Source organism: Triticum urartu, chromosome 7 (assembly GCF_003073215.2).
Source record: "Triticum urartu cultivar G1812 chromosome 7, Tu2.1, whole genome shotgun sequence".
NCBI lineage: Eukaryota > Viridiplantae > Streptophyta > Magnoliopsida > Poales > Poaceae > Triticum > Triticum urartu.
The window spans coordinates 18,224,062-18,236,201 of NC_053028.1; the positions used below are offsets into that span (position 1 = coordinate 18,224,062).

Here is a 12,140-nt window from a genome sequence, read left to right on the forward strand (position 1 = left end):
GGGGACGGAAAAACCACGGAGATCTGGTCGCAAAATTGGATTCCAAGGGCTAGTGTCAAGAGGCCCATCGCTTCTTTACAGCAGAACCCGCCGACGAAGGTGGCACAGCTGATTGATGCTACTTCTGCTTCGTGGAAGGAGGACTTGGTTAGGTCGACGTTCACTCATTTTGATGCTGAGGAGATTTTGCGAATCCCACTGTGTACACGTAATGTGGACGACTTCTGAGCCTGGCATGAGGAGAGCGGGGGGGTTTTCAGTGTGCGATCGGCATACAGAATGATTATAAGAACAAAATTGCACTGGGAAGCATGGCTAAATGAAGAGGAGGGAGCGTCCAATGACCAGCAAGAGCAGAATAAATGGAGCAGCATTTGGCATATACAGGTACCTTCTAAACTACGCATGTTTGTGTGGCGTTTGGCCCGTCAATCCATGCCAACCGGAACACTTTTGAAGCATCGTAACATGGCGACAGAGGAGACTTGCCTTATCTGTGGTGCTGTTGATACTTGGAGACATGCTCTACTAACTTGCCCCATGGCGAGCAGCATATGGGCCTTGGCGCCGGAAGACTTGGTGCAACAGTTGGTGGAGAGGCAGGAAATCAATCCAAAAGAGTGGTTGTTTGCTTTACATGAAATATTAGACAGCAACAATTTTGTGAGGTTAATTGTTACCATATGGGCCATCTAGGGAGCACGAAGAAATGCGATTCATGAGGACATTTTCAAATCACCTAGTGCTACAGATGGTTTCATTACTAGTTACCTCGCAGATCTTCAGGTTGTCAATGGCATAACAAAAAGACCGGCAACGGTGGTGCAAGCAAGACCGACACAATGGCAGGCTCCAATTGAGGGGTGTGTCAAGGTGAATGTAGATGCAGCGGTTTTTGGTCAAGCAAGATTCAGAGCTGTGGTGGCAGTATGCAGAAGCTCGGACGGAACGTTCCAAGGAGCATCTATGATGTTTTTCAGGTATATTGCTGATCCCCAGACACTCGAGGCCCTGGCCATCAGGGAGGCTTTAGCTTTGTCAGATGATTTATATCAGAGGAGGATACATGTTGCATCTGACTGCAAGGTGGTGGTTGACGATCTGAAGGAGGAAAACTCATCGGGTTATGGTGCCATTATACATGAGATAGTTCACCGATCGAATGATTTTGAGATATGTAAATTTAGTCATGAATTTAGGAGCTCGAATTTTGAAGCTCACAACTTAGCGAAGCATGCTTTATCCCTCGGGGTTGGCCGCCATGTTTGGTTAGGGCACCCCGCAGAACTTCCGTTCGTCCCTGTAAACATTGTGACGTCTTAATAAAACCTTCGCGAGGTTGTCTCAAAAAAAAACTAGTTTGGCTTAATGTGAGAAATAGACGCCGCGACCAGGGATCGAATCCCGGTTCCCCCATTTTCTTCTGTCCTTTTTTAAACACCGTGCGCGTAACAGGCCGGCCAGATAATGTACCGCTCGACGCGAGAATTACCACTAATCTCGTTTAATGCTAGAAATAGACCCCGCGCACCAACCGTATATGTAACTAACTCAACCAGATTAGCGATCACAGGGTGGCCAACCCAAAAATGCTAGATCGACGGACTTAGGGCATCTCCAGCCGTTGGAGGCCCCAAAAGCATCACCGAATCAAAAAAGTTGGTGTCTTAGGCATCCGTCTGAAATAAGGGTGCATGGGAGGGCATCTTCCCGGTCACACCCCACCCCAACTAAAAGTTTTGTGAGGAAAATGATTAAGTGGGCTCAAAAAAAACATGTGGGACGACACGATTCGCCGAAACTTCTACCGGTGCCTCCAAGAGTCCCCTAATGCACTAGGTTTGCCGGCACGATTTCGACGTCCTAGGGGTCAGGTCTGACCAGGTGGAGCTCCCTCAAACCCATGCCCGAATAACTCTAATGGGCATAGGACAGACCCACGACCCTACCCATGGGTCTCAAGTCACACCCATGCCCGAACCCGTCAGGCAACCCAACCCATTAGGGCACCCATCGGGTTAGAGACATACATTTATTTTTTACTTTAAGAATAGCATGCACCGTGGATCCTGCCAAGGTCGCAATTCTTTTTAGCTCACTAGCTACTGGGCGCAACATTGAGTAGTCACATCCAGTTGACGCAATAGCTGCTGCCTCCACTAGTCAGGTCTCGAGTCTCTTATATAGGCAAAACTGCACCTCCCACCAGCGCGACTAGGCGAGGTGGTACTAAACAATGTGGCAACCTGCGTCGTTGTCTCGTTGCATGCAAAGTAGGATACGAGTTGGGCTTGTTTTGGAGGCCTAAATGGCCGACACGTTACTCTATTGAGGCCCAAATGGACGACATGGTAGCCAGCAATAATGTTGGGCTGCTGCTTACCTAACATTTGATTCATTCATGGGCCTTACCAGGAGCGATCAAAAAGAAATAAAATGTAGAGCAAAGATGCATACATGCATCGCTACTGACAGCTTGGGTTGTTCTAAAAATAATAGTTTCTAGCAAGTATCTTCACCAAAACATCCACACATAATATAAAATAATAATATATTTTAATCACTTATATTAACCGGATGACCCATCGGGCAACCCATGGGTAAAACATTATGCCCATACCTTACCCATGACTAATCGGGTTACCCATGGGTGAATATGGTGACCCATACCCTGCCCATTCGGATCGGGTGCCCATGGGTGCGGCCGCCCATGGGTCGAATTGCCGGGTTGACCTGGGGGGGGGGGGGGGGGGGTGGGGGGGGGGGGGGGGGGGATGAAGATGCAGTTATACGGGGAATCAACGGACCCCGTGAAGGTGATCTCGATCACCATTCTATGATATTTTCTGGATGCTTTTGAGAAGCTTTTCCTTTTACCTAATGCCGGCTACCGCCTCCCAACCAACTAAACTTGCCCCCCCCCCCCTCTCATTTTCAGGGTGAGGTGGGGCTTCTCCTTCCTTGATCCAATTACAGATTGCCAACTAATCCTCACCCGTAAGACGCCCGTAATTGTCCGTTGATGTAGCATTGCGGGAGCCCGGAGGCTAACCCACGGCATGCGACAGAGCCCTGCAATGCTACATCTACGGGGGTTTTACAGGAGTTTTACAGGCTAGGCTGAGGTGGGGTGTGCTGATTGGTGTTAAGATGAAGCGGGCCCCATCCTAAAAATCAGGGGGAGAGATTAGTGAGGGGAAAAGGTTAGTCCGTTGATTCTTGTAAAAGTTTCCCGTACGTCTAGCATTTTTGCGACAGAGCCGAGCATCCCGTCTGACTCGCTAGAAGCGAGATATAGATGCCTCGCCAAGTCGCCAGGGAGTTCGCCGGCGCTCAGTTCCGCCTCGTTGGCTTCGCTTGCGACGCCGAGGATCAGGTGAGCCCGTTCCCCCATCCACTTTCACTTCCCCTTCTCCTGCTGCTGGGATTCCAACGTGAAATCGGTACCAGAGTGGGTGGGCTGAGCTGCGATCCGGGGTAGGGATTGGCGACAGCAGCAACCGATTTAGCGCATATCACTAGGCTGCCGTGCGGAGGCCGCCGAGGAGCCGATCACCTCGCCGGCTAGCGCTGCGCCGTTGCGTAAGTGAATGGTAGTAGTGCCAATTGGTTGCTCCCTGTCTACAACATGGCCATACAGCAGAAATGGTGAATTTGCAAAATATAGGGGTACTACTAATACGACCATGTGCTTGCATAGTACTAGTACAACCATCGGGAAATTCAAATCGCAAAGTTAATACCAACTATGCGTAGCCACGTAGGATGTTACATGTGGAAGAAGATAGATCAGTCATATAGCAGGCAGATGAAATTCAGTTTGCCTGAACAGGGGAGGAGGAGAGGAAACATCATGCAGCCACTCGAGTGAACCATCCACTTCAAGGGAGCGGAGGCAAGTGAGCTTCTGAATGGCATCACAGAGTACCTTGCATTTTTGCTTGGTGGCCCCTTTTGTTACCACAATCAGTTTTCTCAGCTGCATAAGCTCACCAAGCTCTTTAATTACTTTGCGACTAGTTCGGCTGACGTCCACGACCTCTAGTATGTGCAGATCTTTCAGTTTGCCGATTCCTTTTGGCACCCTCACACCATTTGACTGTGACCAACGGCTAGACCATGCCATGTGTAGCTCAGCAACTAACTTGGCGCGGTCACTAGGATCTGCCAAAGGTGTGAAAAATATGGGTAGACAAGATGTGGCCAGCAAGCAAATCTTGGGGTCATCCAAGTCAAAGGAGTCATAGGAATTATTTCTGGTACAACGGAGACTGTGTAGACTCTTGAGTTTACTAATCTCAATTGGTAGTTCTGTGATATAACTGTTTCTTATGTCCAACGTACGCAAGCCTTGTAATTTTCCTATGGATCTTGGAAGTTTATAAATATATGAATATTCTTCAGGATCAAAGAAATTAACATACTACAAGTGGCGTAGCAATCCTATGTTACTGATATCCTTTTGTGTTACTCGAAATTGTGCATTCCCTAGATCCACCGTTCTGAGCATTCTTGACTCAGGTGTACAAATTGAAAATTCCAGTGGTCTCTCACTAAATATGGTTAATGACCGGACATGGCTCCAATCCATGCCTACATTTTGGCACTCGCTACCATGGTATGCTACATGGTGAAAGGCCTCCTCTGTGACACTAGTCACATTATCTTGTGCCAAGTACACGAAATTTTCATCTCTAGAAATCGAGATCATGATATCACGCACAATATCATGGACTCGACATCTCTTGATAATTCCTTCTATGTTCACTCTTGATGGCTGAATCATGCTTCGATTGACCAGCTCACTAAAGTAACCTTTGCCCACATCCTGAATGCTTACCCCAGCCGTGGCTCTAACAAACCCCTCTGCTATCCATCTCTCTATCAGACGTCTCCTTTTGATTTCAAAATCCTCAGGAAAGATGCTTGGATACAAAAAGCATGACTTCAGATGAGATGGCAAGTGATTGTAGCTTAGAGTAACTATCATCCTCATTGCTTCAAGGCTAGGGTTGACCTCGAGCTCAGAGGGGATTTGATTATAGATACTTTCCCACTCTGTTATCTTTTTGGCGGAAAGCATGCCTCCTATAGTGAGTATAGCCAACGGTAGACCCCCACACTTCTTTACTATTCTCTTGACCATGGTCATCATTTCCTTATCATTTTTCATGTCTTCATGTGTTTTCCTACTCTTTCTTAGTAGCAAATTTGTGGCATCCTCTGCTTGCAAGTGCTTAAGGTGGTAGATAAGCGATTCAGAAGTGCATTGCTCAGCCAAGCCAGCATCTCGTGTTGTTACTATTATTCGGCTGCCTTCGTTGTTTCTACTAGGAAAAGCAATATCTTTGATCCACTTGCACGAATCTATGGTCCACAAGTCATCAAGAACAACAAAATACCTCTTATTCGCTAACTCCTTTGTGAGATACTTGGAGAGGTCTTGTACTTCCACTACCTTCCCTTCAAGATCTTTCAAGCATTTCCTCAGCGAGTCGGTACCCAAAAGTTGCCTAATCATGTCCTTTAGCATCTCTATCTTGGAAAAGGACTGTGAGACGGTGACCCAAGCACAACAAGAAAAATTATTCGCAATGTCTTCCTTACTTTCATAAGCCTTCCTTGCAAGAGTAGTCTTGCCTAAACCGCCCATGCCAACGACACATATCACCTTGCAAAGACCATCTCTGGAGTTGGCATCCACCATCTCAATCAACTCTTGTTTAGCCTTAGCAAAGCCCACAAGCTCTGCCTCATCAATGTTGCTAGCTGAGTGGCTGCGAATATCTTCCGTGTAGGAATTCACCTCATCAATGCCACTGGAGGCATCAGCGGTGATCAAGTTATAGCGTGTGTTCCTATTGCTCACTTCTTCAACTCTTGCTTTGAGATCACGGATTTGGCTGGCAATCCGATGCCGGTCTTTCAGCTTAAGCAGCCGTCGAGAACGGCTCTGGCTTCCCACATGCACCATAAATTCATCAAGACAATCTTCAATACCATATGCTAGATCTCTTACTTGCTCTGCCCACACATTCAGTAGCATGTTTTTGTTCTTTGTTTTGTCAGCAGCCACTAGGAATGCTTGCATAGTCTTGAGCTCGTCTTTTATGAACCTAGCGAACAAGATTTCTTAGAGCAACCCAGCTTACTGTCATTTGACAGCTCGCATATAGCATACAACAATCGATTGAAAACAACCAAGTATTTTTGACAAATAAGTTATATACAGCCAATCAAGTTGTTGTAAAAAAGGAAACTAGCGGTCCATCCACTCCAACATGCATGGATGCATGATGCACAAATGTGCATCTCATCAGCCAGTAAAGGACCTGAACAAAAAAAGCACCGGCCGGGAAGCAAGAAGTACATACAGTACATACCAGATGTCCTTGCGGACGCCCATGAGAAGACTCATCCCGGTGGCGGCGGCAGAGGCGGCCATGCTGATGGCGCCCCTCAGCATGGACGTCGCCATGCTCACCACCGTCCCCGCCATCTCCGGCAAGATGATGTCCGGCTTCTTCACTAGCTTGTTCGAGAGTTTCTTACAACGCTCGATCTCTTGGCTCTTGCTCAGGTAGCCGGTGGAGGAGGTACCTGTATGGCTTATCCACCAATCCGTGGCTGTGAGACAAGTGATTTATTGCCATAGCGCCCGCCTAAGAAAAGTCTTTGTACTGATGCGATAATTCTGCTTGGACAGCAATACACCAGCGGCAGCGACCTTCTTTCAAAATCCGTTGGCTGTATTATTGTGGCTCCTGTTTTCTTCTTGTCTACCTGCTGTGCACATGTGCATCACGTAGAATAGAAATGAGAAATTTCTGGGCAACTTCCCAGAAATTATGGTTGGAAAATACTGCTCATTCCAAACTAAAACTATGGATGTTGGATACCATCATGAGGCCTTTTTGCTGGTAACTGTAGTTCGCAAGGTGAAAATCACAGAGTTAATATCGTACGTATATAGCAGGCGTATTCTTTCATCAACTCAAATTTCGCAGAAAAATGGATGACAGCAGATGCAATCATTATTCTTGGTTTACAAACAAGCACGGACATAGTGGCAGCAAGAATTAGAGAGCAATTAATCATCTTCAAGAAAACAGAGTACTAGAAACAGAGCAAGTCTGTATTCTCATCAGGCTAATTTTGTACTACGGGACTGCTCTGCTCCATGGGGTCAGAGCGTTCGCTGCCGTTACGGACCGAAGAGAATTCAAACAGATTATTATATTAAATTTGGTGAACTTAGATAATAACATATGAAATCCTCATTCTTTGGTTATGGCAGCAGCAAATAGGGAGGAACTAAGAATCTCTGGAAAAACAGAGTACTGAAAAACAAAGCAAGTCTGTATTCAAAATAGGTTGATCATCCATTCCATGTTGTTCCCTAAGAACTGATTTTTCATCTGGGCCAACAATTGAAACTCCTTCAGAAATATTGAAATGGCAGCGCAGCTTGCTACTCGCCTCATTGAAGCCGCAAGATCAATGTGTTCCTCTTCCATTCGCAGTGGAGGTATGTGGAGATCCCTCTCAGCTTCACCTTGCAAACTTGGAGAGCTGAATGTGATGGCAAATTGCAGAATAACAGCACGTATATGCAGCTTAATTAGTAGCAGCATCTTGTGGTGTAGTCCATCGCATTTCCCACGCCTTATCACCAGCTGAAAGGCATTTACAGAGCATACATTAGTTTTATTTCATCGGCAAATAAATTATGTGTTCGCAAGTTGAAAACGACAAGAGAAATTCAAAGTATATGACGAACACATAACATGCTAACTACTTATAAATAACAGACCAGTTATCAGCATGGTCATTTCATGGTACACGTTTCAGAGGCACTTTGACTGTCGAGGCACCACAAATCATCTTTTCTGCTATAGAAGGCAAGAAAACAGAAGAGAATAGAAATGGATTGTAAGAGTATAATAATAAACATCATCAGTTGATAGCTACATGCAGGTACATAAGAAGCTGAGTAAACATCAGACCAATTACCGAAAAAGGCTTTCACCCAGCCATCTTCCAGCATTATGTGTTCGCAAGTTTTTTATTTTTTTTAATGCCATTTTCCAGGCCAGGTTGAGAAAGAGGGGCATATATAACATAGACCAAGTGGTGATGGCGAGATTCCACGAGAGCAGACTGATGCATGTTGTTCCTGTCAGAAATAATTGATTAGCCAAAAAAAATATTTACCAGCATTGAGGATTGAAAGAAACAAAGAGGGATGTTCGATCTGTACCGGGAGCTGTAGGGGCAGCTGCAATGGAGCATGAGAAAGAGATGAGCAGCATCAGGGCATCGACCGGGCATCAAGCATCGTCGTCGTTGTCGTCAGAATTGCAGGAGCAGAAATCATCTTTGACTGCTTGTCTGTTACAGCAACAACAGAAGAGCATGACATTGAGCATGTTCAGTTATGTTAAGTCTATACAGGACATCATCAGTTCAGTAGCGCTACTGAACAAAACAACAATTAATCTGACCAGTCCGCAACTGTAAGTACACGGCATGTAACAACGTAACATGGTGAACTCTCTTGGGCTGGCTCAGGCGCTTAGCAAGGGACCTTGCAGCTTGTCACAGGTCGATTATATTTATATCTAATGGTTACAGTGCAGAAAGAGTTACTTGTAAGAAACTATTTTTGGGGGTGCAAATAAATGGATTCAAGAAAACATGTAAGAAACTACTTTTGGTGGTTGCAAATAATGTATAACGTGGTAATGGTTACAATTCATTTTATCTGCAAATCTATTATATGTGTTCAAGCCTAAAACAACACCAGAAATCGCGCCGAACAAAACATGATACTACCTACAAAAAAAAAGAGAGGGAGATGTTGCTTGCTTAACTAACCAGCTATTACGCTTTGGAGGCGGACTGTTGAGTGCCGAGCATGTGAACTCCCTCCAGGATCAGAGAGAAATCCCATGGCTTCCAACTTCTCTTGACATTATTCATTAGCCCTTGGCAGCACAGGATGGCTGAGAAGCTCCCTGCTAACTTCTCATGTAGATGTAGCAGCGCTGCTCCGGTTCGTCCTAGGTATCAAGATTTCAGTTATTTTTGTTCTGGACAATGAAAGATTTGTTCAAGAACAACAACAAAAAAGCACACTGAAAGAAGGGTTTATCTATCTTTGAAAACCAAGATAACCTACTGTAGGTCACCAAATATTCATGGAAAAGATAATTGCGTTCAAGTTTAAATTTAGTTGCACACAGATAACCTCTTACAGACGTTGAGACAAACAGTTGGTGTGCATGAAAGAGCAAATGTTGGGAGAAATTAGATGGAATAAAAAAATCGAAGTGGGTTTGAGCTGTACCAAGATGGTGTCAAGAGACGGCGGCAGCAATCAGAAGCAGCAATGGGAAAGGAAACAAGGTCCCAAATAAATGGGAAACGAGCAACACCTCTAAGAGAGAGATAAACATCGTCAGAAACACAAGCGGACTAGCCATGGATCAGAACGAAGGAAATTCTACCTGTAGATACCAGCCAACATGCGTCAACCTGTGCGGGATGGCAGGACCAGAAATCATCAAGAATCATCAAGCATCGTCGTCGTCGGAATGGCAGGACCAGAAATCATCTTCCACCAAACTAGAGCCTTTGACGCAGAGCCTTATGTCAGTATCTTGGCTGCTACAAGAACAACAACAAATTAAGGGACATCATCAGTGCAGTTCATACTTATCTGCTACTACTAGTGAACCAAAGAGAAAATAGCTACTGACCTGTCGCTCCCCGTCGTCACGGCCACCACCTGCGAGGAGGAGGTCTCCCCCTCTGCTGCAAGCTCGGGATGGAGAGATGATGATTCCTGCCCCTCCGTTGCTTCATCGACATGTACAACAATAGTGGATCCTTGCACAATGTCACCCTGGTCATGCTGGCTCCGCTCCTCATGCAGTCGCAGCATGGGATGGTTGGGGTGTGCGTCCACTTCACGTTGCAACATACCAAGCCTGGCCACTTTACCATCCCAATTAAGCCAAATCTCGTTGAGACTTGCAAGGTGCTCGATACTATTAATCCCTGATTCCAACCTGCAGAAACTGATTTCTATCTTTCCCAGCTGGGGCGAGGTGCCCTCCTTGAATATCAATCTTTCATTTGCTCGATATTCCAAATATCAAGTTGTTTGAGATTTGGGAATGCTCCCGTTTTGAACGCCAACTTCTCTCCAATATAAGAGCCTTTTCCAAGGCGAAGGTGCATGAGGTTGGGAAGTGGCCCTAGTATTTCCATGATTTTATCTTCTTCCTTTATAACACTGCCCCATAAGTAAAGCTTGACCAAATGCATCAGATTGCCAAACCAGCCAGAAATCTCTCCAGGGCACCCATACAACTTCAGACTCCTCAAAAGGGGAGGAGGAGAGGAAACATCATGCAGCCACTCGAGTGAACCATCCACTTCAAGGGAGCGGAGGCAAGTGAGCTTCTGAATGGCATCACAGAGTACCTTGCATTTTTGCTTGGTGGCCCCTTGTGTTACCACACTCAGTTTTCTTAACTGCACAAGCTCACCTAGCTCTTTAATTGCCTTGCCACTAATTCGGCTGATGTCCACAACCTCTAGTATTTGCAGCTCTTTTAGGTTGCCAATTCCTTTTGGCACCCTCACACCCTTTGAACCTGACCAACGGCTAGACCATGCCATATGTAGCTCAGCAACTACCTCAGCATGCTCACTAGGATCAACCAAAGGTGTGAGTAGCTTGGGCAGACAAAGTGTGCGCACTAAGAAATTCTTGGGGCCAGGTCAAAGTATTCATAGAAATTATTTCTGATACAACGGAGACTGTGTAGACTCTTGAGTTTACAAATCTCAATTGGCAGTTCTGTAATATAATTGTCTCTAATTTTCAAAGTGCGCAAGCCCTGTAATGTCCTTTTTTTTTACAAAAGGGGAGCTCCCCAGCCTCTGCATCAGAACGATGCATACGGCCATACTTATTAATAAGCAAATAGGTTCAACACAAGTCATCATGTCTCAAACAAAAGAACGAAAAATGCTCACAAAGAGCAGAAAAAGTAAAAGTAAAGCCATAACCGGCTGGCATAAGAAAGATAGGAAAACTAATTGCCTATCCTATTACATAACCGCCATCCAAACCGGTTGAAAATAGCCCGTGCTATCATCTCCCATCGGATAGATCCAGTAACCATACGCTCCCTGGCCTTCGTCGGAGTGAGTAGCGACCACATACCGATCAACGCAGTGGCTCGGAAAATAACCTACAAAAAATGAATGTTTGTAGTTCTGTTAAAGACCAAATCATTTCTGCAGTTCCAGACTGCCCATAATAAAGCACATACTCCTACACGAATGTGTCTCGCTGTTTCGAAATCTATCCCGTCAAGCCACGTACCAAATAACGTGCTGATAGTATTCGGAGGAGTAATATTAAAGGATATGTGAACCGTCCGCCACAAATTTTTTGCCAAAGGGCAGTCAAGAAAGAGGTGTTTGATGGATTCATCCCGATCACAAAAACTACATCTTGTAGATCCTCTCCAGTTGCGTTTTGCCAAGTTGTCCTTAGGCAAAATGACTTGTTTATGTACAAACCATATAAACATTTTAACTTTCAAAGGTACTTTGACTTTCCGAACATGTTTCGAACTAGGAATAGAGCTAGACTTGATAACATCCAGATACATGGATTTAACCGTAAACTCTTCATTCCTAGTTAGCTTCTAGCACAATTGATCGGGCCGTTGAGAAAGTTGAACATCCATCAGTCTTCTCACGAGATGGAGCCAGGCTTCCCAACGGTTTCCGGCTAGCGTCCTCCAGAAGTGAATATTGAGAGGAGTGGAGTGAAGTACTGTTGCAACGTAAGCGTATCTTCGTTGAACAATGCTATAAAGTGAAGGATATTGAAGCGCGAGGGGTGTTTCCCCTAGCCATGTATCCTCCCAGAATCTCGCACTACTAGGAAAAGGGCTATAGATGATATGGACATTAATGGCGCACCGTGTATGTGGGGCGCCACGCACCTAGTGTGTGGTGCGCCATTAGTAGTTTTGAAAAAAATAAAAAAAATTGTTAGTAATGGCCCACAATGGGATAGTGCGCCATTACTAGTTGACATAGTAATGACGCAC

At 45.4% G+C, this 12,140-nt stretch overlaps 1 pseudogene; it reads right to left on the reverse strand.

Annotated features, from left to right (window-relative positions):
- Window positions 1-1,124: 1,124 nt before the first annotated feature.
- LOC125525484 lies at window positions 1,125-6,662 on the reverse strand (annotated as a pseudogene).
- Window positions 6,663-12,140: the final 5,478 nt, after the last annotated feature.